The sequence below is a fragment of the Aquarana catesbeiana genome, linkage group LG03, assembly GCF_042186555.1.
Source record: "Aquarana catesbeiana isolate 2022-GZ linkage group LG03, ASM4218655v1, whole genome shotgun sequence".
Taxonomy (NCBI): domain Eukaryota; kingdom Metazoa; phylum Chordata; class Amphibia; order Anura; family Ranidae; genus Aquarana; species Aquarana catesbeiana.
The window spans coordinates 414,959,860-414,986,593 of record NC_133326.1 but is presented as its reverse complement, the minus strand read 5'-3'; positions in this window follow the sequence as shown (position 1 = coordinate 414,986,593).

The window sequence follows — 26,734 nt, the reverse complement described above, 5'->3', positions numbered from 1 at the left end:
AGAGATAGAGATGATAGAGATAGAGATGATAGAGATAGAGATGGAGATGATAGAGATAGAGATAGAGATGATAGAGATAGAGATAGAGATGATAGAGATAGAGATGATAGAGATAGAGATGATAGAGATAGAGATAGAGATGATAGAGATAGAGATAGAGATGATAGAGATAGAGATGATAGAGATAGAGATGATAGAGATAGAGATGATAGAGATAGAGATAGAGATGATAGAGATAGAGATGATAGAGATAGAGATGATAGAGATAGAGATAGAGATGATAGAGATAGAGATGATAGAGATAGAGATGGAGATGATAGAGATAGAGATGGAGATGATAGAGATAGAGATGATAGAGATAGAGATGATAGAGATAGAGATGATAGAGATAGAGATGATAGAGATAGAGATGATAGAGATAGAGATGATAGAGATAGAGATAGAGATAGAGATGATAGAGATAGAGATAGAGATAGAGATGATAGAGATAGAGATGATAGAGATAGAGATGATAGAGATAGAGATGGAGATGATAGAGATAGAGATAGAGATGATAGAGATAGAGATAGAGATAGAGATAGAGATAGAGATAGAGATGATAGAGATAGAGATGATAGAGATAGAGATGATAGAGATAAAGATAGAACTAGAGATAGAGATAGAGATGATAGAGATAGAGATGATAGAGATAGAGATAGAGATAGAGATAGAGATGATAGAGATAGAGATGATAGATATAGAGATGATAGAGATAGAGATAGAGATGATAGAGATAGAGATGATAGAGATAGAGATGATAGAGATAGAGATGATAGAGATAGAGATAGAGATGATAGAGATAGAGATGATAGAGATAGAGATGGAGATGATAGAGATAGAGATAGAGATAGAGATAGAGATGATAGAGATAGAGATAGAGATGATAGAGATAGAGATAGAGATGATAGAGATAGAGATGATAGAGATGATAGAGATGATAGAGATAGAGATGATAGAGATGATAGAGATGATAGAGATAGAGATGATAGAGATGATAGAGATGATAGAGATAGAGATGATAGAGATAGAGATAGAGATGATAGAGATAGAGATGATAGAGATAGAGATGATAGAGATAGAGATAGAGATGATAGAGATAGAGATGATAGAGATAGAGATGATAGAGATAGAGATGATAGAGATAGAGATGGAGATGATAGAGATAGAGATGGAGATGATAGAGATGATAGAGATGATAGAGATAGAGATAGAACTAGAGATAGAGATAGAGATGATAGAGATAGAGATGATAGAGATAGAGATAGAGATAGAGATAGAGATAGAGATGATAGAGATAGAGATGATAGATATAGAGATGATAGAGATAGAGATAGAGATGATAGAGATAGAGATGATAGAGATAGAGATGATAGAGATAGAGATGATAGAGATAGAGATAGAGATGATAGAGATAGAGATGATAGAGATAGAGATGGAGATGATAGAGATAGAGATAGAGATAGAGATAGAGATGATAGAGATAGAGATAGAGATGATAGAGATAGAGATAGAGATGATAGAGATAGAGATGATAGAGATGATAGAGATGATAGAGATAGAGATGATAGAGATGATAGAGATGATAGAGATAGAGATGATAGAGATGATAGAGATGATAGAGATAGAGATGATAGAGATAGAGATAGAGATGATAGAGATAGAGATGATAGAGATAGAGATGATAGAGATAGAGATAGAGATGATAGAGATAGAGATGATAGAGATAGAGATGATAGAGATAGAGATGATAGAGATAGAGATGGAGATGATAGAGATAGAGATGGAGATGATAGAGATGATAGAGATGATAGAGATAGAGATGATAGAGATAGAGATAGAGATGATAGAGATAGAGATAGAGATAGATATAGAGATGATAGAGATAGAGATGATAGAGATAGAGATGCTAGAGATAGAGATGGAGATGATAGAGATAGAGATAGAGATGATAGAGATAGAGATGATAGAGATAGAGATGATAGAGATAGAGATAGAGATGATAGAGATAGAGATGATAGAGATAGAGATGATAGAGATAGAGATAGAGATGATAGAGATAGACATAGAGATAGAGATGATAGAGATAGAGATGATAGAGATAGAGATGATAGAGATGGAGATGATAGAGATAGAGATAGAGATGATAGAGATAGAGATAGAGATGATAGAGATAGAGATGATAGAGATAGAGATGATAGAGATAGAGATAGAGATGATAGAGATAGAGATAGAGATGATAGAGATAGAGATGATAGAGATAGAGATAGAGATGATAGAGATAGAGATGATAGAGATAGAGATAGAGATAGAGATAGAGATAGAGATGATAGAGATAGAGATGATAGAGATAGAGATGATAGAGATAGAGATGATAGAGATAGAGATAGAGATGATAGAGATAGAGATGATAGAGATAGAGATGATAGAGATAGAGATGGAGATGATAGAGATAGAGATGGAGATGATAGAGATAGAGATGATAGAGATAGAGATAGAGATGATAGAGATAGAGATGATAGAGATAGAGATAGAGATGATAGAGATAGAGATGATAGAGATAGAGATAGAGATGATAGAGATAGAGATGATAGAGATAGAGATAGAGATGATAGAGATAGAGATGATAGAGATAGAGATGATAGAGATAGAGATGATAGAGATAGAGATAGAGATGATAGAGATAGAGATGATAGAGATAGAGATGATAGAGATAGAGATGGAGATGATAGAGATAGAGATGGAGATGATAGAGATAGAGATGATAGAGATAGAGATGATAGAGATAGAGATAGAGATGATAGAGATAGAGATGATAGAGATAGAGATTATAGAGATAGAGATGATAGAGATAGAGATAGAGATAGAGATGATAGAGATAGAGATAGAGATAGAGATGATAGAGATAGAGATGATAGAGATGATAGAGATAGAGATGGAGATGATAGAGATAGAGATAGAGATGATAGAGATAGAGATAGAGATAGAGATAATAGAGATAGAAATGATAGAGATAGAGATGATAGAGATAGAGATAGAGATAGAGATAGAGATGATAGAGATAGAGATAGAGATGATAGAGATAGAGATGATAGAGATAGAGATAGAGAAGATAGAGATGATAGAGATAGAGATAGAGATGATAGAGATAGAGATGATAGAGATAGAGATGATAGAGATAGAGATAGAACTAGAGATAGAGATAGAGATGATAGAGATAGAGATGATAGAGATAGAGATAGAGATAGAGATGATAGAGATAGAGATGATAGAGATAGAGATGATAGAGATAGAGATGATAGAGATAGAGATAGAGATGATAGAGATAGAGATGATAGAGATAGAGATGGAGATGATAGAGATAGAGATAGAGATGATAGAGATAGAGATAGAGATGATAGAGATAGAGATGATAGAGATAGAGATAGAGATAGAGATGATAGAGATAGAGATAGAGATGATAGAGATAGAGATGATAGAGATAGAGATGATCGAGATAGAGATGATCGAGATAGAGATAGAGATGATAGAGATAGAGATGATAGAGATAGAGATAGAGATGATAGAGATAGAGATAGAGATAGAGATGATAGAGATAGAGATAGAGATGATAGAGATAGAGATAGAGATGATAGAGATAGAGATGATAGAGATAGAGATTGAGATGATAGAGATAGAGATGATAGAGATAGAGATAGAGATGATAGAGATAGAGATAGAGATAGAGATAGAGATGATAGAGATAGAGATAGAGATGATAGAGCTAGAGATAGAGATGATAGAGATAGAGATAGAGATGATAGAGATAGAGATAGAGATAGAGATGATAGAGATAGAGATAGAGATGATAGAGATAGAGATGATAGAGATAGAAATGATAGAGATAGAGATAGAGATGATAGAGATAGAGATGATAGAGATAGAGATAGAGATGATAGAGATAGAGATGATAGAGATAGAGATAGAGATAGAGATGATAGAGATAGAGATGATAGAGATAGAGATAGACATAAAGATGATAGAGATAGAGATGATAGAGATAGAGATAGAGATGATAGAGATAGAGATGATAGAGATAGAGATAGAGATGATAGAGATAGAGATGATAGAGATGATAGAGATAGAGATGATAGAGATAGAGATGATAGAGATGATAGAGATGATAGAGATAGAGATGATAGAGATGATAGAGATGATAGAGATAGAGATGATAGAGATAGAGATAGAGATAGAGATGATAGAGATAGAGATAGAGATAGAGATGATTAGGGATGAGCTTCGAGTTCGAGTCGAACTCATGTTCTACTCGAACATTGGCTGTTCGCAAGTTCGCCGAACAGCGAACAATTTGGGGTGTTCGCGGCAAATTCGAATGCCGCGGAACACCCTTTAAAAGTCTATGGGAGAAATCAAAAGTGCTAATTTTAAAGGCTTATATGCAAGTTATTGTCATAAAAAGTGATTGGGGACCTGGGTCCTGCCCCAGGGGACATGGATCAATGCAAAAAAAAGTTTTAAAAACGGACGTTTTTTCAGGAGCAGTGATTTTATTAATGCTTAAAGTCAAACAATAAAAGTGTAATATCCCTTTAAATTTCGTACCTGGGGGGTGTCTATAGTATGCCTGTAAAGGGGCGCATGTTTCCCGTGTTTAGAACAGTCTGACAGCAAAATGACATTTTGAAGGAAAAAACTCATTTAAAACTACCGCGGCTATTGCATTGCCGACAATACACATAGAAGTTCATTGATAAAAACGGCATGGGAATTCCCCACAGGGCAACCCCGAACCAAAATTAAAAAAAAAAAATGATGTGGGGGTCCCCCTAAATTCCATACAAGGCCCTTCGGGTCTGGTATGGATATTAAGGGGAACCCCAGCCAAAATTTAAAAAAAAAATTGACGTGGGGTTCCCCCTAAATTCCATACCAGACCCTTCAGGTCTGGTATGGATTTTAAGGGGAACCCCGCGCCAAAAAAAAAAAAAAAAAACGGCGTGGGGTCCCCCTAAAAATCCATACCAGACCCTTATCCGAGCACGCAACCTGGCAGGCCGCAGGAAAAGAGGGGGGGACGAGAGTGCGGCCCCCCCCCCCTCCTGAACCGTACCAGGCCACATGCCCTCAACATTGGGAGGGTGCTTTGGGGTAGCCCCCCAAAGCACCTTGTCCCCATGTTGATGAAGACAAGGGCCTCATCCCCACAACCGTGGCCGGTGGTTGTGGGGGTCTGCGGGCGGGGGGCTTATCGGAATCTGGAAGCCCCCTTTACCAAGGGGACCCCCAGATCCCGGCCCCCCCCCTGTGTGAAATGGTAAGGGGTTACTTACCCCTACCATTTCACTAAAAAACTGTCAAAAATGTTAAAAATGACAAGAGACAGTTTTTGACAATTCCTTTATTTAAATGCTTCTTCTTTCTTCCTTCATCTTCTTCTTCTTCTGGTTCTTCTGGCTCTTCTGGTTCTTCCTCCGGCGTTCTCGTCCAGCATCTCCTCCGCGGCGTCTTCTATCTTCTTCTCCTCGGGCCGCTCCGCACCCATGGCATGAGGGGGGAGGCTCCCGCTCTTCTCTTCATCTTCTTCTTCATCTTCATCTTCTTCTTCATCTTCTTCTTCTTCTTCTTCTTCTCTTCTTCATCTCTTCTTCCTTCTTCATTTCTTCTGCGGGCCGCTCCGCATCCATGCATGGAGGGAGGCTCCCGCTGTGTGACGGCGTCTCTTCGTCTGACGGTTCTTAAATAACGGGGGGCGGGGCCATCCGGTGACCCCGCCCCCCCTCTGACGCACGGTGAATTGACGGGACTTCCCTGTGACGTCACGGGGAATGCCACAGGGAAGTCCCGTCATGTCCCGTGCGTCAGAGGGGGGCGGGGTCACCGGGTGGCCCCGCCCCCCGTTATTTAAGAACCGTCAGACGAAGAGACGCCGTCACACAGCGGGAGCCTCCCTCCATGCATGGATGCGGAGCGGCCCGCAGAAGAAATGAAGAAGGAAGAAGAGATGAAGAAGAGAAGAAGAAGAAGAAGAAGAAGATGAAGAAGAAGATGAAGATGAAGAAGAAGATGAAGAGAAGAGCGGGAGCCTCCCCCCTCATGCCATGGGTGCGGAGCGGCCCGAGGAGAAGAAGATAGAAGACGCCGCGGAGGAGATGCTGGACGAGAACGCCGGAGGAAGAACCAGAAGAGCCAGAAGAACCAGAAGAAGAAGAAGATGAAGGAAGAAAGAAGAAGCATTTAAATAAAGGAATTGTCAAAAACTGTCTCTTGTCATTTTTAACATTTTTGACAGTTTTTTAGTGAAATGGTAGGGGTAAGTAACCCCTTACCATTTCACACAGGGGGGGGGCCGGGATCTGGGGGTCCCCTTGGTAAAGGGGGCTTCCAGATTCCGATAAGCCCCCCGCCCGCAGACCCCCACAACCACCGGCCACGGTTGTGAGGATGAGGCCCTTGTCTTCATCAACATGGGGACAAGGTGCTTTGGGGGGCTACCCCAAAGCACCCTCCCAATGTTGAGGGCATGTGGCCTGGTACGGTTCAGGAGGGGGGGGGGGCCGCACTCTCGTCCCCCCCTCTTTTCCTGCGGCCTGCCAGGTTGCGTGCTCGGATAAGGGTCTGGTATGGATTTTTAGGGGGACCCCACGCCGTTTTTTTTTTTTTTTTTTGGCGCGGGGTTCCCCTTAAAATCCATACCAGACCTGAAGGGTCTGGTATGGAATTTAGGGGGAACCCCACGTCAATTTTTTTTTTAAATTTTGGCTGGGGTTCCCCTTAATATCCATACCAGACCTGAAGGGCCTTGTATGGAATTTAGGGGGACCCCCACATCATTTTTTTTTTTTAATTTTGGTTCGGGGTTGCCCTGTGGGGAATTCCCATGCCGTTTTTATCAATGAACTTCTATGTGTATTGTCGGCAATGCAATAGCCGCGGTAGTTTTAAATGAGTTTTTTCCTTCAAAATGTCATTTTGCTGTCAGACTGTTCTAAACACGGGAAACATGCGCCCCTTTACAGGCATACTATAGACACCCCCCAGGTATGAAATTTAAAGGGATATTACACTTTTATTGTTTGACTTTAAGCATTTTTAAAATCACTGCTCCTGAAAAAACGTCCGTTTTTAAAACTTTTTTTTGCATTGATCCATGTCCCCTGGGGCAGGACCCAGGTCCCCAAACACTTTTATTGACAATAACTTGCATATTAGCCTTTAAAATTAGCACTTTTGATTATTCATGTTCGTGTCCCATAGACTTTAACGGTGTTCGCGTGTTCGAACGAATTTTTTTCCTGTTCGCATGTTCTGGTGCGAACCGAACAGGGGGGTGTTCGGCTCATCCCTAGAGATGATAGAGATAGAGATAGAGATGATAGAGATAGAGATAGAGATAGAGATGATAGAGATAGAGATGATAGAGATAGAGATAGAGATAGAGATGGTAGAGATAGAGATGATAGAGATAGAGATAGAGATGATAGAGATAGAGATGATAGCGATAGAGATGATAGAGATAGAGATAGAGATGATAGAGATGATAGAGATAGAGATAGAGATGATAGAGATGATAGAGATAGAGATAGAGATGATAGAGATAGAGATGATAGAGATAGAGATGATAGAGATAGAGATGATAGAGATAGAGATAGAGATGATAGAGATAGAGATTAGGGATGAGCTTCGTGTTCGAGTCGAGCCCATGTTCGACTCGAACATCGGCTGTTCGATCGTTCGCCGAATTGCGAACGATATGGGCCGTTCGCGCCAAATTCGTGTGGCGCGTCAAGGCCCATAATTCACTGCGGCATTGCAGTGCATTGCTTGCTGATGATTGGCCAAGCATGCACTATGACCCGCATGCTTGGCCAATCACAGCGCCGCCTTAACAGAGAGCCATAATTGGCCAAAGCCAAGGAGGCTTTGGCCAATTATGGCTCAGGGGATTTAGTACACGCCCCACACTATATAAGGCCGCCTACACGGCGGCCCTGTGCAGTGTGTTCCGGTGTGCTTAGAGAGAGAGAGAGACAGTGTCATTTCATTTGAGTTAGCTAGATTAGGCAGGACAGTCAGTCAGTTAGCTGCACTTAAAGTTTATTGTGTATATATATGCATCCCAGGTGTTGCATATATATATATATATACACTGTATTCAGTTTAGCTAGATCCGTTCCTGTTATCTTCTAGACTATTTACATTTAGTGCAGTGCGTCCTGCTCACAGTGTTCAGCTAGATCCGTTCCTGTTATATTCCTACTGACAGGCAGGCTTGTCTTGTTACAGTATTTTGAAGAAAATTACTCGTGTTCTTTTGATCCTATTAGTACCACAGTCAGGCAGCTAGACTATTTACATTTAGTGCAGTGCGTCCTGCTCACAGTGTTCAGCTAGATCCGTTCCTGTTATCTTCTTACTGACAGGCAGGCTTGTCTTGTTACAGTATTTTAAAGAAAATTACTGGTGTTCTTTTGATCCTTTTAGTACCACAGTCAGGCAGCTAGACTATTTACAGTTAGTGCAGTGCGTCCTGCCCACAGTGTTCTGCTAAACCTACAAGTAAGTGGGGTGCGTCCTGCTCACAGTGTTCAGCTAAACCTACAAGTTAGTGGGGTGCGTCCACCTCACAGTGTTCAGCTAAACCTACAAGCTAGTGGGGTGCGTCCTGCTCACAGTGTTCAGCTAGATCCGTTTCTGTTATCTTCTTACTAACAGGCAGGCTTGTCTTGTTACAGTAAATACAGCTACCTGAAGAAAATTGCTGGTGTTCTTTTGATCCTATTAGTACCACAGTCAGGCAGCTAGACTATTTACAGTTAGTGCAGTGCGTCCTGCTCACAGTGTTCTGCTAAACCTACAAGTTAGTGGGGTGCGTCCTGCTCACAGTGTTCAGCTAAACCTACAAGTTAGTGGGGTGCGTCCACCTCACAGTGTTCAGCTAAACCTACAAGCTAGTGGGGTGCGTCCTGCTCACAGTGTTCAGCTAGATCTGTTTCTGTTATCTTCTTACTGACAGGCAGGCTTGTCTTGTTACAGTAAATACAGCTACCTGAAGAAAATTGCTGGTGTTCTTTTGATCCTATTAGTACCACAGTCAGGCAGCTAGACTATTTACAGTTAGTGCAGTGCGTCCTGCTCACAGTGTTCTGCTAAACCTACAAGTTAGTGGGGTGCGTCCTGCTCACAGTGTTCAGCTAAACCTACAAGTTAGTGGGGTGCGTCCGCCTCACAGTGTTCAGCTAAACCTACAAGCTAGTGGGGTGCGTCCTGCTCACAGTGTTCAGCTAGATCCGTTTCTGTTATCTTCTTACTGACAGGCAGGCTTGTCTTGTTACAGTAAATACAGCTACCTGAAGAAAATTGCTGGTGTTCTTTTGATCCTATTAGTACCACAGTCAGGCAGCTAGACTATTTACAGTTAGTGCAGTGCGTCCTGCTCACAGTGTTCTGCTAAACCTACAAGTTAGTGGGGTGCGTCCTGCTCACAGTGTTCAGCTAAACCTACAAGTTAGTGGGGTGCGTCCACCTCACAGTGTTCAGCTAAACCTACAAGCTAGTGGGGTGCGTCCTGCTCACAGTGTTCAGCTAGATCCGTTCCTGTTATCTTCTTACTGACAGGAAGGCTTGTCTTGTTACAGTAAATACAGCTACCTGAAGAAAATTGCTGGTGTTCTTTTGATCCTATTAGTACCACAGGCAGGCAGCTAGACTATTTACAGTTAGTGCAGTGCGTCCTGCTCACAGTGTTCTGCTAAACCTACAAGTTAGTGGGGTGCGTCCTGCTCACAGTGTTCAGCTAAACCTACAAGTTAGTGGGGTGCGTCCACCTCACAGTGTTCAGCTAAACCTACAAGCTAGTGGGGTGCGTCCTGCTCACAGTGTTCAGCTAGATCCGTTCCTGTTATCTTCTTACTGACAGGCAGGCTTGTCTTGTTACAGTAAATACAGCTACCTGAAGAAAATTGCTGGTGTTCTTTTGATCCTATTAGTACCACAGTCAGGCAGCTAGACTATTTACAGTTAGTGCAGTGCGTCCTGCTCACAGTGTTCTGCTAAACCTACAAGTTAGTGGGGTGCGTCCTGCTCACAGTGTTCAGCTAAACCTACAAGTTAGTGGGGTGCGTCCACCTCACAGTGTTCAGCTAAACCTACAAGCTAGTGGGGTGCGTCCTGCTCACAGTGTTCAGCTAGATCCGTTCCTGTTATCTTCTTACTGACAGGCAGGCTTGTCTTGTTACAGTATTTTAAAGAAAATTGCTGGTGTTCTTTGGATCCTATTAGTACCACAGTCAGGCAGCTAGACTATTTACAGTTAGTGCAGTGCGTCCTGCTCACAGTGTTCTGCTAAACCTACAAGTTAGTGGGGTGCGTCCTGCTCACAGTGTTCAGCTAAACCTACAAGTTAGTGGGGTGCGTCCACCTCACAGTGTTCAGCTAAACCTACAAGCTAGTGGGGTGCGTCCTGCTCACAGTGTTCAGCTAGATCTGTTTCTGTTATCTTCTTACTGACAGGCAGGCTTGTCTTGTTACAGTAAATACAGCTACCTGAAGAAAATTGCTGGTGTTCTTTTGATCCTATTAGTACCACAGTCAGGCAGCTAGACTATTTACAGTTAGTGCAGTGCGTCCTGCTCACAGTGTTCTGCTAAACCTACAAGTTAGTGGGGTGCGTCCTGCTCACAGTGTTCAGCTAAACCTACAAGTTAGTGGGGTGCGTCCGCCTCACAGTGTTCAGCTAAACCTACAAGCTAGTGGGGTGCGTCCTGCTCACAGTGTTCAGCTAGATCCGTTTCTGTTATCTTCTTACTGACAGGCAGGCTTGTCTTGTTACAGTAAATACAGCTACCTGAAGAAAATTGCTGGTGTTCTTTTGATCCTATTAGTACCACAGTCAGGCAGCTAGACTATTTACAGTTAGTGCAGTGCATCCTGCTCACAGTGTTCTGCTAAACCTACAAGTTAGTGGGGTGCGTCCTGCTCACAGTGTTCAGCTAAACCTACAAGTTAGTGGGGTGCGTCCACCTCACAGTGTTCAGCTAAACCTACAAGCTAGTGGGGTGCGTCCTGCTCACAGTGTTCAGCTAGATCCGTTCCTGTTATCTTCTTACTGACAGGAAGGCTTGTCTTGTTACAGTAAATACAGCTACCTGAAGAAAATTGCTGGTGTTCTTTTGATCCTATTAGTACCACAGGCAGGCAGCTAGACTATTTACAGTTAGTGCAGTGCGTCCTGCTCACAGTGTTCTGCTAAACCTACAAGTTAGTGGGGTGCGTCCTGCTCACAGTGTTCAGCTAAACCTACAAGTTAGTGGGGTGCGTCCACCTCACAGTGTTCAGCTAAACCTACAAGCTAGTGGGGTGCGTCCTGCTCACAGTGTTCAGCTAGATCCGTTCCTGTTATCTTCTTACTGACAGGCAGGCTTGTCTTGTTACAGTAAATACAGCTACCTGAAGAAAATTGCTGGTGTTCTTTTGATCCTATTAGTACCACAGTCAGGCAGCTAGACTATTTACAGTTAGTGCAGTGCGTCCTGCTCACAGTGTTCTGCTAAACCTACAAGTTAGTGGGGTGCGTCCTGCTCACAGTGTTCAGCTAAACCTACAAGTTAGTGGGGTGCGTCCACCTCACAGTGTTCAGCTAAACCTACAAGCTAGTGGGGTGCGTCCTGCTCACAGTGTTCAGCTAGATCCGTTCCTGTTATCTTCTTACTGACAGGCAGGCTTGTCTTGTTACAGTATTTTAAAGAAAATTGCTGGTGTTCTTTGGATCCTATTAGTACCACAGTCAGGCAGCTAGACTATTTACAGTTAGTGCAGTGCGTCCTGCTCACAGTGTTCTGCTAAACCTACAAGTTAGTGTGGTGCGCCCTGCTCACAGTGTTCAGCTAAACCTACAAGTTAGTGGGGTGCGTCCACCTCACAGTGTTCAGCTAAAGCTACCTCTAGAAGGTTGGTGGTGTTCTCATACTACAGGCAGGCAGTTGATTTTGCTAGCTGCAGTATCAGTACATATATATATATATATATATATATATATATATATATATATCCCAGCTTAGTGCAGCTACAGGCCATTAGTATGTCTGGAAGGCCAAGAAGGAGAGGCAGACAGTCACAAGCCAATAAGAGAGGGCAAGCAGGTTCTGTGTCTAGTGCTGGTCGTGGAGACGGTGCATCCTCATCAGCACGTGGCCATGGGACACGCTTGGCCTTTTTTTCGGCAGCTGGCCATGTTGAGCCGCAACATGCGGAAGACTTGGTCGAGTGGATGACCAAGCCGTCCTCATCCTCCTCATCCTCTCTCACCCATGCCCAGGGTACTTTGTCTGGCAAAGCAGCGGCCTCTTCCCTTGGCTCAATGTCATCAGTGACTCCTTCCCTAGCCCCACCATGTCCTCCTGAGGAGTCCCTCGAACTGTTTGACCACAGTGTTGGGTACATGCTCCAGGAGGATGCCCAGCGTTTGGAAGGCTCTGATGATGATACTGAGCTCGATGAAGGCAGTAACACGAGCACGGACAGAGGGGGGCCCAAGAAGGACAGCAATCTGGCAGTCATGCTCCCCCTGCTGCAGCATACTGCCAGGTTTGCTCCAGTGATGAGGAGGGAGGGGATGATGAGGTCACTGACTCAACGTGGGTGCCTGATAGGAGAGAGGAGGAGGAGGAGGAGGAGGAGGAGGCGGCACATCACCAACGAGGCAGGATGCCCTCCAGGGGCCAGCCTAAGGGCAGCACATTGACTGCATCACACCCCAAAGCTCCACATGTGCAGGGCGCTGCAGTCTCTGCGCGTTATTCAAAAAGTTCTTTGGTGTGGGCCTTTTTTGAGACGAGTGCATCAGATCGCACCGCTGCTATTTGCAACATATGTCTCAAGCGTATCTCGCGTGGCCAAAACATCTCCCGCTTGGGTACCACATGCTTGACCAGACATATGTTGACCTGCCATGCAGTTCGTTGGCAAGCGTATCTAAAAGACCCACACCAAAGAACAAAGAGGACCTCTGCTTGCTCCTCATCAGCTGAGATTTCCAACCCCAGACCTTCAGTCCTCTCTGAGACCTGCACTGAGAGGAATGAAGGTGTAGAATTAGGTGTGTCACAGCCACGTACTTGTGGGCAATCTGATTTTGGTACACCGACGTCAGATTGTACCAGGCAAATTTCCCTGCCCCAGCTGCTGCACCGCCGAAAGAAGTTTGCTCCCAGCCATCCACATGCCCAACGGTTGAATGCTAGCTTGGCAAAATTGCTAGCACTTCAACTGCTGCCTTTTCAGTTGGTAGACTCTGCCCCCTTCCGTGAGTTTGTGGAATGTGCGGTTCCTCAGTGGCAGGTACCCAAACGCCACTTTTTCTCATGGAAGGCAATTCCGGCTCTCTACCAGCATGTGGAAGGCAATGTCCATGCCTTGCTGGACAGGGCGGTCAGCAGTAAGGTGCATATTACCGCTGACTCATGCTCCAGCAGGCATGGACAGGGACGTTACCTAAGTTTCACGGCGCATTGGGTGACTCTGCTGGCAGCTGGGAAGGATGCAGGACAAGGTGCAGTAGTGTTGGAGGTTGTTCCGCCACCACGCCTCCAAAATGCTAATGATTGTGACACACCTCTCTCCTCCACCCCCTCCTCTTCTTCTTCCTCCATGGCCTCTTCCTCGGAACCAGCGGTGCTCCGTAGTCGTTCAAGGGGCTACGCAAGTACGCAGGCCAAAAGATGCCATGCGGTGCTTGAGCTGGTGTGCTTGGGGGACAGGAGCCACACTGGGGCAGAGGTTCTGTCAGCTCTGCAGGGGCAGGTTCAGAGGTGGTTGACGCCACGCCAACTTAAGGCAGGAATGGTGGTTTGCGACAATGGCACCAACCTCCTCTCTGCCCTCCGACAGGGACAAATGACCCATGTGCCCTGTTTGGCTCACGTCCTTAACTTGGTGGTGCAGCGGTTCTTGGGCAGGTACCCGGGCTTACAGGATGTCCTGAGGCAGGCCAGGAAAGTCTGTGTGCATTTCCGCCGGTCATATAATGCCAGTGCTCGGCTGACGGACCTCCAAAAGGAGTTTAACCTGCCCAAGAACCGCCTAATCTGTGACATGCCCACCAGGTGGAACTCAACGTTGGCCATGCTGCAGAGGCTGCACACGCAGCAGAGGGCCATCAATGAGTACCTGTGCGACTATGGCACCAGGACAGGGTCAGGGGAGCTTGGTTTTTTTTCCCCACGCCAGTGGGCCATGATCAGGGATGCATGCACTGTCCTGTCACCATTTGAGGAGGCCACGAGGATGGTGAGCAGTGACAGTGCATGCATCAGTTACACTGTCCCCCTTGTCCACCTGTTGGAGCACACGCTGCGTGGAATAATGGACAGGGCACTTGAGGCAGAACAGAGGCAGGAAGAGGAGGACTTCCTTAGCTCTCAAGGCCCCCTTTATCCAGACAGTGTTCCTGCGTGCCCGCCGATCACACAGGAAGAGGACGAGGAGGAAGAGGAGGAGGAGGAGGAGGAAGATTGTGTCAGTATGGAGGTGGAGCCTGGCACTCAGCATCAGCAGCAGTCTTTAAGGGATCAGTCCCAAGAAACACATGGACTTGTACGTGGCTGGGAGGAGGTGGCTGCGGACCATGTCATCCTTAGTGACCCAGAGGACTCCGGACCGAATGCCTCAGCAAACCTACGCTGCATGGCCTCCCTGATCCTGCAAAGCCTGCGTAAGGATCCTCGTGTTCGTGGTATCAAGGAGAAGGACCAATACTGGCTGGCAACCCTCCTTGATCCACGTTACAAGGGTAAGGTTGCGGACCTTATCTTGCCATCGCAGAGGGAGCAGAGGATGAAACATCTTCAGGAGGCCTTGCAGAAAGGTCTGTGCAACGTGTTCCCAGAGACTGGGAGGTTACAAACTCTTGTTTCTGGACAACGTGTTGCTGAGGCTTCGGTCAGTCAAAGAAGGAGCGGTGGAGAAGGTGGCCGTCTGACCGATGCGTTCAGACAATTTTTTGGTCCGCAGCCCCAAGGTATGATCGGTTCCAGCAACCATCGCCAGCGTCTGTTTTACATGGTGCAGGAATACCTAGGGGCAAGATCAGACTTGGACACCTTTCCCACCGAAAATCCTCTGGGTTACTGGGTCTTGAGGATGGATCACTGGCCAGAGCTTGCACAGTATGCAATTGAGCTACTGGCCTGTCCTGCATCCAGCGTTCTTTCGGAACGCACATTCAGTGCTGCTGGAGGCGTGGTAACCGATCACAGGGTGCGTCTGTCCACTGACTCGGTCGATCGACTGACCTTCATAAAAATGAATGAGTCTTGGATCACCACCAGCTACCAAGCACCTGATGCTGATGTAACCGAATAATTTTTTTTGAAATCTCAGATCCCTTCAAAGACTGCCTATGCTGATGCTGAGTGACTATCCCTGAGTAATTATCCTCTTCCTCCTCAATCATCACGCTGATAGCTTGTAAGAACATTTTTGGTTCTGGGTGCCACCACCAGTGCCTAAGGCACAATTTTTCAGCCCCTGTTTAACAGGGGCGTGTAATTACGATTTTTGATGTAATACTTTGCAGCAGGGCTCGTTCCTGCATTCCAACTAGAGTGTCTGTGAGGGGTTGCAGTGTTGTGGCACCAGCACCAGTGCCTAAGGCCTAATTTATCAGCTCCTGTTCAACAGGGGCATGTAATTACAATTCTTGATCTAATATTTCACAGCAGAGCCCTGTGAGGGCTTACAGTGTTGTGGCCACAGCAACACCTAAGGCCCAAATTTCTGCTGAGTATATAGGGCAGGACCCTGCTTTCAAACAACTAACTTACAAACAACTCCTACTTGCAAATGGAAGGAGACAACAGGAAGTGAAATCTACCCCTAGGAAGGGAAATTCTCTCCTGTAAGAGTTAATATGGGAAAAACATTTCTCCTTTCCACTGATGCTTTCCAATCCATTGGGACAAAAAGTGAGGTGAAATCTTCTGAAGAGGAGGAAAGACAGCAAAACAAATGTCACAGGGGTGATAACCCTTTCCTATGTTTTCCAAAAAGCTTAAAAAAGATTTTTTGGCTGGAGCTAAACACGTTAAAAATGTACCCGTTCAAAATTACAAAGAGATTCTACTTAACAACAAACCTACAGCCTGTATACTGCTGTTCAGAGTATATAGGGCCTGGTGGCCCCACACCTTTCCTTATTTTAATTTGGGTGCGGGGTTCCCCTTAATATCCATACAAGACCCAAAGGGCCTGGTAATGGACTGTGGGGTACCCATGCCGTTTGTCTCACTGATTTTCATCCATATTGCCAGGACCCGACATTACATTAAACCCGCAAGCAGTTTTAAATGAGATTTTTTCCTTTAAAAATGACATTTGGTGCAGGGACTGTTCTAAACACGGGAAACACGCGTCACTTTACAGGCATACTATAGACACCCCTCAGGTACGATATTTAAAGGAATATTTCACTTTTTTTTTTTTACTTTAAGCATCATTAAAATCACTGCTCCCGAAAAAACGGCCGTTTTTAAAAGTTTTTTTTGGATTGATACATGTCCCCTGGGGTAGGACCCGGGTCCCCAAACCGTTTTTAGGACAATACCATGAAAATTAGCCTTTAAAATGAGCACTTTTGATTTCAAACGTTCGAGTCCCATAGACGTCAATGGGGTTCTAACGTTCGTGCGAACTTTCGGTCCGTTCGCAGGTTCTGGTGCGAACCGAACCGGGGGGTGTTCGGCTCATCCCTAATAGAGATGATAGAGATAGAGATAGAGATGATAGAGATAGAGATAGAGATAGAGATGATAGAGATAGAGATGATAGAGATAGAGATAGAGATGATAGAGATAGAGATAGAGATGATAGAGATAGAGATGATAGAGATAGAGATAGAGATGATAGAGATAGAGATAGAGATGATAGAGATAGAGATAGAGATAGTGATGATAGAGATAAAGATAGAGATGATAGAGATAGAGATGATAGAGATAGAGATGATAGAGATAGAGATGATAGAGATAGAGATGGTAGAGATAGAGATGATAGAGATAGAGATAGAGATAGAGATAGAGATGATATAGATAGAGATGATAGAGATAGAGATAGAGATAGAGATGATAGAGATAGAGATAGAGATGATAGAGATAGAGATGATAGAGATAGAGATAGAGATGATAGAGATAGAGATGATAGACATAGAGATAGGGATAGAGATAGAGATGATAGAGATAGAGATGATAGAGATAGAGATAGAGATAGAGATGATAGAGATAGAGATAGAGATGATAGAGATGATAGAGATGATAGAGATAGAGATGATAGAGATAGAGATAGAGATGATAGAGATAGAGATAGAGATGATAGAGATAGAGATAGAGATAGAGATAGAGATAGAGATAGAGATAGAGATAGAGATGATAGAGATAGAGATAGAGATAATAGAGATAGAGATGGAGATAGAGATAGAGATAGTGATGATAGAGATAAAGATAGAGATGATAGAGATAAAGATAGAGATGATAGAGATAGAGATATAGATAGAGATGATAGAGATAGAGATAGAGATGATAGAGATAGAGATAGAGATGATAGAGATAGAGATGATAGAGATAGAGATGATAGAGATGATAGAGATAGAGATGATAGAGATGATAGAGATAGAGATGATAGAGATAGAGATAGAGATAGAGATGATAGAGATAGAGATGATAGAGATAGAGATGGTAGAGATAGAGATGATAGAGATAGAGATAGAGATAGAGATGATAGAGATAGAGATAGAGATGATAGAGATAGAGATGATAGAGATAGAGATAGAGATGATAGAGATAGAGATGATAGAGATAGAGATGATAGAGATAGAGATGATAGAGATAGAGATAGAGATAGAGATAGAGATAGAGATAGAGATAGAGATGATAGAGATAGAGCTGATAGAGATAGAGACAGAGATGATAGAGATAGAGATGATAGAGATAGAGATGATAGAGATAGAGATAGAGATGATAGAAATAGAGATGATAGAGATAGAGATAGAGATGATAGAGATAGAGATGATAGAGATAGAGATGATAGACACAGAGATAGAGATACAGATAGAGATAGAGATAGAGATGATAGAGATAGAGATAGAGATGATAGAGATAGAGATAGAGATGATAGAGATAGAGATACAGATAATAGAGATAGAGATAGAGATGATAGAGATAGAGATGATAGAGATAGAGATGATAGAGATAGAGATGATAGAGATAGAGATGATAGAGATAGAAATGATAGAGATAGAGATGATAGAGATAAAGATGATAGAGATAGAGATATAGATGATAGAGATAGAGATATAGATGATAGAGATAGAGATAGAGATGATAGAGATGATAGAGATAGAGATAGAGATAGAGATAGAGATAGAGATGATAGCGATAGAGATGATAGAGATAGAGATAGAGATGATAGAGAAAGAGATGATAGAGATAGAGATGATAGAGATAGAGATAGAGATGATAGAGATAGAGATGATAGAGATAGAGATAGAGATGATAGAGATAGAGATAGAGATGATAGAGATAGAGATGATAGAGATAGAGACAGAGATAGAAATGATAGAGATAGAGATGATAGAGATAGAGACAGAGATAGAGATAGAGATAGAGATAGAGATGATAGAGATAGAGATGATAGAGATAGAGATAGAGATGATAGAGATAGAGATAGAGATGATAGAGATAGAGATAGAGATGATAGAGATAGAGATAGAGATAGAGATGATAGAGATAGAGATGATAGAGATAGAGATAGAGATGATAGAGATAGAGATAGAGATAGAGATAGAGATGATAGAGATAGAGATGATAGAGATAGAGATGGTAGAGATAGAGATGATAGAGATAGAGATGATAGAGATAGAGATGATAGAGATGATAGAGATAGAGATGATAGAGATAGAGATGATAGAGATAGAGATGATAGAGATAGAGATGGTAGAGATAGAGATGATAGAGATAGAGATGATAGAGATAGAGATGATAGAGATAGAGATAGAGATGATAGAGATAGAGATAGATATGATAGAGATAGAGATGATAGAGATAGAGATGATAGAGATAGAGATGATAGAGATAGAGATAGAGATGATAGAGATAGAGATGATAGAGATAGAGATAGAGATGATAGAGATAGAGATAGAGATGATAGAGATGATAGAGATGATAGAGATAGAGATGATAGAGATAGAGATAGAGATGATAGAGATAGAGATAGAGATGATAGAGATAGAGATGATAGAGATAGAGATAGAGATGATAGAGATAGAGATAGAGATAATAGAGATAGAGATGGAGATAGAGATAGAGATAGTGATGATAGAGATAAAGATAGAGATGATAGAGATAAAGATAGAGATGATAGAGATAGAGATAGAGATAGAGATGATAGAGATAGAGATGATAGAGATAGAGATAGAGATGATAGAGATAGAGATGATAGAGATAGAGATGATAGAGATAGAGATAGAGATGATAGAGATAGAGATGATAGAGATAGAGATGGTAGAGATAGAGATAGAGATGATAGAGATAGAGATGATAGAGATAGAGATGATAGAGATAGAGATGGTAGAGATAGAGATGATAGAGATAGAGATAGAGATAGAGATGATAGAGATAGAGATAGAGATGATAGAGATAGAGATGATAGAGATAAAGATAGAGATGATAGAGATAGAGATGATAGAGATAGAGATAGAGATGATAGAGATAGAGCTGATAGAGATAGAGACAGAGATGATAGAGATAGAGATGATAGAGATAGAGATGATAGAGATAGAGATAGAGATGATAGAGATGATAGAGATAGAGATAGAGATGATAGAGATAGAGATGATAGAGATAGAGATGATAGACACAGAGATAGAGATAGAGATAGAGATAGAGATAGAGATGATAGAGATAGAGATAGAGATGATAGAGATAGAGATACAGATAATAGAGATAGAGATAGAGATGATAGAGATAGAGATGATAGAGATAGAGATGATAGAGATAGAGATATAGATGATAGAGATAGAGATGATAGAGATGATAGAGATGATAGAGATAGAGATAGAGATGATAGAGATGATAGAGATGATAGAGATGATAGAGATAGAGATAGAGATGATAGAGATAGAGATGATAGAGATAGAGATAGAGATGATAGAGATAGAGATAGAGATGATAGAGATAGAGATGATAGAGATAGAGACAGAGATAGAGATAGAAAAGATAGAGATAGAGATGATAGAGATAGAGACAGAGACAGAGATAGAGATAGAGATAGAGATGATAGAGATAGAGATGATAGAGATGATAGAGATAGAGATGATAGAGATAGAGATGATAGAGATAGAGATAGAGATAGAGATGATAGAGATAGAGATAGAGATGATAGAGATAGAGATAGAGATGATAGAGATAGAGATAGAGATAGAGATAGAGATAGAGATAGAGATGATAGAGATAGAGATGATAGAGATAGAGATGATAGAGATAGAGATAGAGATGATAGAGATGATAGAGATGATAGAGATAGAGATGATAGAGATAGAGATGATAGAGATAGAGATGATAGAGATAGAGATAGAGATAGAGATGATAGAGATAGAGATAGAGATGATAGAGATAGAGATGATAGAGATAGAGATAGAGATGATAGAGATAGAGATGATAGAGATAGAGATGATAGAGATAGAGATAGAGATGATAGAGATAGAGATGATAGAGATAGAGATAGAGATGATAGAGATAGAGATAGAGATAGAGATGATAGAGATAGAGATAGAGATGATAGAGATAGAGATGATAGAGATAGAGATAGAGATGATAGAGATAGAGATGATAAAGAGACAGATGATAGAGATAGAGATAGAGATGATAGAGATAGAGATGATAGAGATAGAGATAGAGATGATAGAGATAGAGATAGAGATAGAGATAGAGATAGAGATGAAAGAGATAGAGATAGAGATAGAGATAGAGATAGAGATAGAGATAGAGATAGAGATGATAGAGATAGAGATGATAGAGATAGAGATGATAGAGATAGAGATAGAGATAGAGATAGAGATGAAAGAGATAGAGATAGAGATAGAGATAGAGATAGAGATAGAGATGATAGAGATAGAGATGATAGAGATAGAGATAGAGATAGAGATGATAGAGATAGAGATGATAGAGATAGAGATGATTGAGATAGAGATAGAGATAGAGATAGAGATGATAGAGATAGAGATAGAGATGATAGAGATGATAGAGATAGAGATAGAGATAGAGATGATAGAGATAGAGATGATAGAGATAGAGATAGAGATGATAGAGATAGAGATGATAGAGATAGAGATAGAGATGATAGAGATAGAGATGATAGAGATAGAGATGATAGAGATAGAGATAGAGATAGAGATAGAGATAGAGATAGAGATGATAGAGATAGAGATAGAGATGATAGAGATAGAGATGATAGAGATAGAGATAGAGATAGAGATAGAGATGATAGAGATAGAGATGATAGAGATAGAGATGATAGAGATAGAGATGATAGACACAGAGATAGAGATAGAGATAGAGATAGAGATGATAGAGATAGAGATAGAGATGATAGAGATAGAGATAGAGATGATAGAGATAGAGATACAGATAATAGAGATAGAGATAGAGATGATAGAGATAGAGATGATAGAGATAGAGATGATAGAGATAGAGATGATAGAGATAGAGATAGAGATAGAGATGATAGAGATAGAGATGATAGAGATAGAAATGATAGAGATAGAGATGATAGAGATAGAGATGATAGAGATAGAGATGATAGAGATAGAGATAGAGATGATAGAGATAGAGATAGAGATGATAGAGATAGAGATGATAGAGATAGAGATAGAGATGATAGAGATAGAGATGATAGAGATAGAGATAGAGATGATAGAGATAGAGATAGAGATGATAGAGATAGAGATGATAGAGATAGAGATAGAGATGATAGAGATAGAGATAGAGATAGAGATAGAGATGATAGAGATAGAGATAGAGATGATAGAGATAGAGATGATAGAGATAGAGATAGAGATGATAGAGATAGAGATGATAAAGAGAGAGATGATAGAGATAGAGATAGAGATGATAGAGATAGAGATGATAGAGATAGAGATAGAGATGATAGAGATAGAGATAGAGATAGAGATAGAGATGATAGAGATAGAGATGATAGAGATAGAGATGATAGAGATAGAGATGATAGAGATAGAGATGATAGAGATAGAGATAGAGATGATAGAGATAGAGATAGAGATGATAGAGATAGAGATAGAGATAGAGATAGAGATAGAGATGATAGAGATAGAGATGATAGAGATAGAGATAGAGATGATAGAGATAGAGATGATAGAGATAGAGATAGAGAGAGATAGAGATGATAGAGATAGAGATAGAGATGATAGAGATAGAGATAGAGATGATAGAGATAGATAGAGATAGAGATGATAGAGATAGAGATGATAGAGATAGAGATAGAGATAGAGATAGAGATAGAGATGATAGAGATAGAGATAGAGATGATAGAGATAGAGATGATAGAGATAGAGATAGAGATGATAGAGATGATAGAGATGATAGAGATAGAGATAGAGATAGAGATAGAGATGATAGAGATAGAGATAGAGATGATAGAGATAGAGATGATAGAGATAGAGATAGAGATAATAGAGATGATAGAGATAGAGATGATAGAGATAGAGATAGAGATGATAGAGATAGAGATGATAGAGATAAAGATGATAGAGATAGAGATGATAGAGATAGAGATGATAGAGATGATAGAGATAGAGATGATAGAGATAGAGATGATAGAGATAGAGATAGAGATGATAGAGATAGAGATGATAGAGATAGAGAGAGAGATGATAGAGATAGAGATGGTAGAGATAGAGATGATAGAGATAGAGATGATAGAGATAGAGATGATAGAGATAGAGATAGAGATAGAGATGATAGAGATAGAGATGATAGAGATAGAGATAGAGATAGAGATAGAGATGATAGAGATAGAGATGATAGAGATAGAGATAGAGATAGAGATAGAGATAGAGATAGAGATAGAGATAGAGATGATAGAGATAGAGATGATAGAGATAGAGATAGAGATGATAGAGATAGAGATGATAGAGATAGAGATGATAGAGATAGAGATAGAGATGATAGAGATAGAGATAGATATGATAGAGATAGAGATGATAGAGATAGAGATGATAGAGATAGAGATGATAGAGATAGAGATAGAGATGATAGAGATAGAGATGATAGAGATAGAGATAGAGATGATAGAGATAGAGATAGAGATGATAGAGATGATAGAGATGATAGAGATAGAGATGATAGAGATAGAGATAGAGATGATAGAGATAGAGATAGAGATGATAGAGATAGAGATGATAGAGATAGAGATAGAGATGATAGAGATAGAGATAGAGATAATAGAGATAGAGATGGAGATAGAGATAGAGATAGTGATGATAGAGATAAGATAGAGATGATAGAGATAAGATAGAGATGATAGAGATAGAGATAGAGATAGATGATAGAGATAGAGATGATAGAGATAGAGATAGAGATGATAGAGATAGAGATGATAGAGATAGAGATGATAGAGATAGAGATAGAGATGATAGAGATAGAGATGATAGAGATAGAGATGGTAGAGATAGAGATAGAGATGATAGAGATAGAGATGATAGAGATAGAGATGATAGAGATAGAGATGGTAGAGATAGAGATGATAGAGATAGAGATAGAGATAGAGATGATAGAGATAGAGATAGAGATGATAGAGATAGAGATGATAGAGATAAAGATAGAGATGATAGAGATAGAGATGATAGAGATAGAGATAGAGATGATAGAGATAGAGATGATAGAGATAGAGATAGAGATGATAGAGATAGAGATGATAGAGATAGAGATGATAGAGATAGAGATGATAGAGATAGAGATGATAGATAGAGATAGAGATAGAGATAGAGATGATAGAGATAGAGATGATAGACAGAGATAGAGATAGAGATAGAGATAGAGATAGAGATGATAGAGATAGAGAGATGATAGAGATAGAGATAGAGATGATAGAGATAGAGATAGAGATGATAGAGATAGAGATGATAGAGATAGAGATGATAGAGATAGAGATATAGATGATAGAGATAGAGATGATAGAGATGATAGAGATGATAGAGATAGAGATAGAGATGATAGAGATAGATAGAGATGATAGAGATGATAGAGATAGAGATAGAGATGATAGAGATAGAGATGATAGAGATAGAGATAGAGATGATAGAGATAGAGATAGAGATGATAGAGATAGAGATGATAGAGATAGAGATAGAGATAGAGATAGAGATAGAGATAGAGATGATAGAGATAGAGATAGAGATAGAGATAGAGATAGAGATAGAGAGATAGAGATAGAGATGATAGAGATGATAGAGATAGAGATGATAGAGATAGAGATGATAGAGATAGAGATAGAGATAGAGATGATAGAGATAGAGATAGAGATGATAGAGATAGAGATAGAGATGATAGAGATAGAGATAGAGATAGAGATAGAGATAGAGATAGAGATAGATAGAGATAGAGATGATAGAGATAGAGATGATAGAGATAGAGATAGAGAAGATAGAGATGATAGAGATGATAGAGATAGAGATGATAGAGATAGAGATGATAGAGATAGAGATGATAGAGATAGAGATAGAGATAGAGATGATAGAGATAGAGATAGAGATGATAGAGATAGAGATGATAGAGATAGAGATAGAGATGATAGAGATAGAGATGATAGAGATAGAGATGATAGAGATAGAGATAGAGATGATAGAGATAGAGATGATAGAGATAGAGATAGAGATTGATAGAGATTAGAGATAGAGATAGAGATGATAGAGATAGAGATAGAGATGATGAGATAGAGATAGAGATAGAGATAGAGATGATAGAGATAGAGATGATAGAGATGATAGAGATAGAGATAGATGATAGAGATAGAGATGATAGAGATAGAGATAGATGATAGAGATAGAGATAGAGATAGAGATAGAGATAGAGATGAAAGAGATAGAGATAGAGATAGAGATAGAGATAGAGATAGAGATAGAGATAGAGATGATAGAGATAGAGATGATAGAGATAGAGATGATAGAGATAGAGATAGAGATAGAGATAGAGATGAAGAGATAGAGATAGGATAGAGATAGAGATAGAGATAGAGATGATAGAGATAGAGAGATAGAGTTAGAGATAGAGATAGAGATGATAGAGATAGAGATGATAGAGATAGAGAGATAGAGATAGAGATAGAGATAGAGATAGAGAGATAGAGATAGAGATAGAGATGATAGAGATGATGAGAGATAGAGATAGAGATAGAGATGAGAGATAGAGATGATAGAGATAGAGATAGAGATGATAGAGATTAGAGATGATAGAGATAGAGATAGAGAGAGATAGAGATAGAGATGAGAGATAGAGATGATAGAGATAGAGATAGAGATAGAGATAGAGATAGAGATAGAGTGATAGAGATGAGAGGATAGAAGATGATAGAGATAGAGATGATAGAGATAGAGAGAGAGATAGAGATAGAGATGATAGAGATAGAGATGATAGAGATAGAGATTAGAGAGATAGAGATGATAGAGATAGAGATAGAGATAGATAGATAGAGATAGAGATGATAGAGATAGAGATAGAGATGATAGAGATAGAGATAGAGATGATAGAGATAGAGATAAGATAGAGATAGAGATAGATGATAGGATAGAGATGATAGAGATAGAGATTAGAGATTAGAGATAGAGATAGAGATGATAGAGATAGAGATGATTAGAAAGATAGATAGAAGGATGATAGAGATAGAGTGATAGAGATAGAGATATGATAGAGATAGAGATGATAGAGATAGAGATAGAGATGATAGAAGATAGAGATAGAGATAGAGATAGAGATGATAGAGATAGAGATGCAGAGATAGAGATAGAGATGATAGAGATAGAGATAGAGTGATAGAGATAGAGATGATAGAGATAGAGATAGAGATAGGATAGAGATAGAGATAGAGATGATAGAGATAGAGATGATAGAGATAGAGAATAGAGATAGAGATAGAGATAGAAGAGATGAGAAGAGATAGAGATAGAGAGATAGAGATAGAGATGATAGAGATAGAGATAGAGATAGAGATAGAGATGATAGAGATAGAGATGATAGAGATAGAGATAGAGATGATAGAGATAGAGTAGAGATAGAGATAGAGATGATAGAGATAGAGATGATAGAGATAGAGATGATAGAGATAGAGATGATAGAGATAGAGATGATAGAGATAGAGATAGAGATAGAGAGATAGAGATGATAGAGATAGAGATAGAGATGATAGAGATAGAGATGATAGAGATAGAGATGATAGAGATAGAGATAGAGATGATAGAGATAGAGATGATGAGATAGAGATAGAGATGATAGAGATAGAGATGATAGAGAGTTAGGAGTTGATAGAGATGATAGAGATAGAGATAGGTGATGATAGAGATAGAGTATTGAAGAGAGATAGAGATGATAGAGATAGAAGATGATAGAGATAGAGATAGAGATAGAGATAGAGATAGAGATGATAG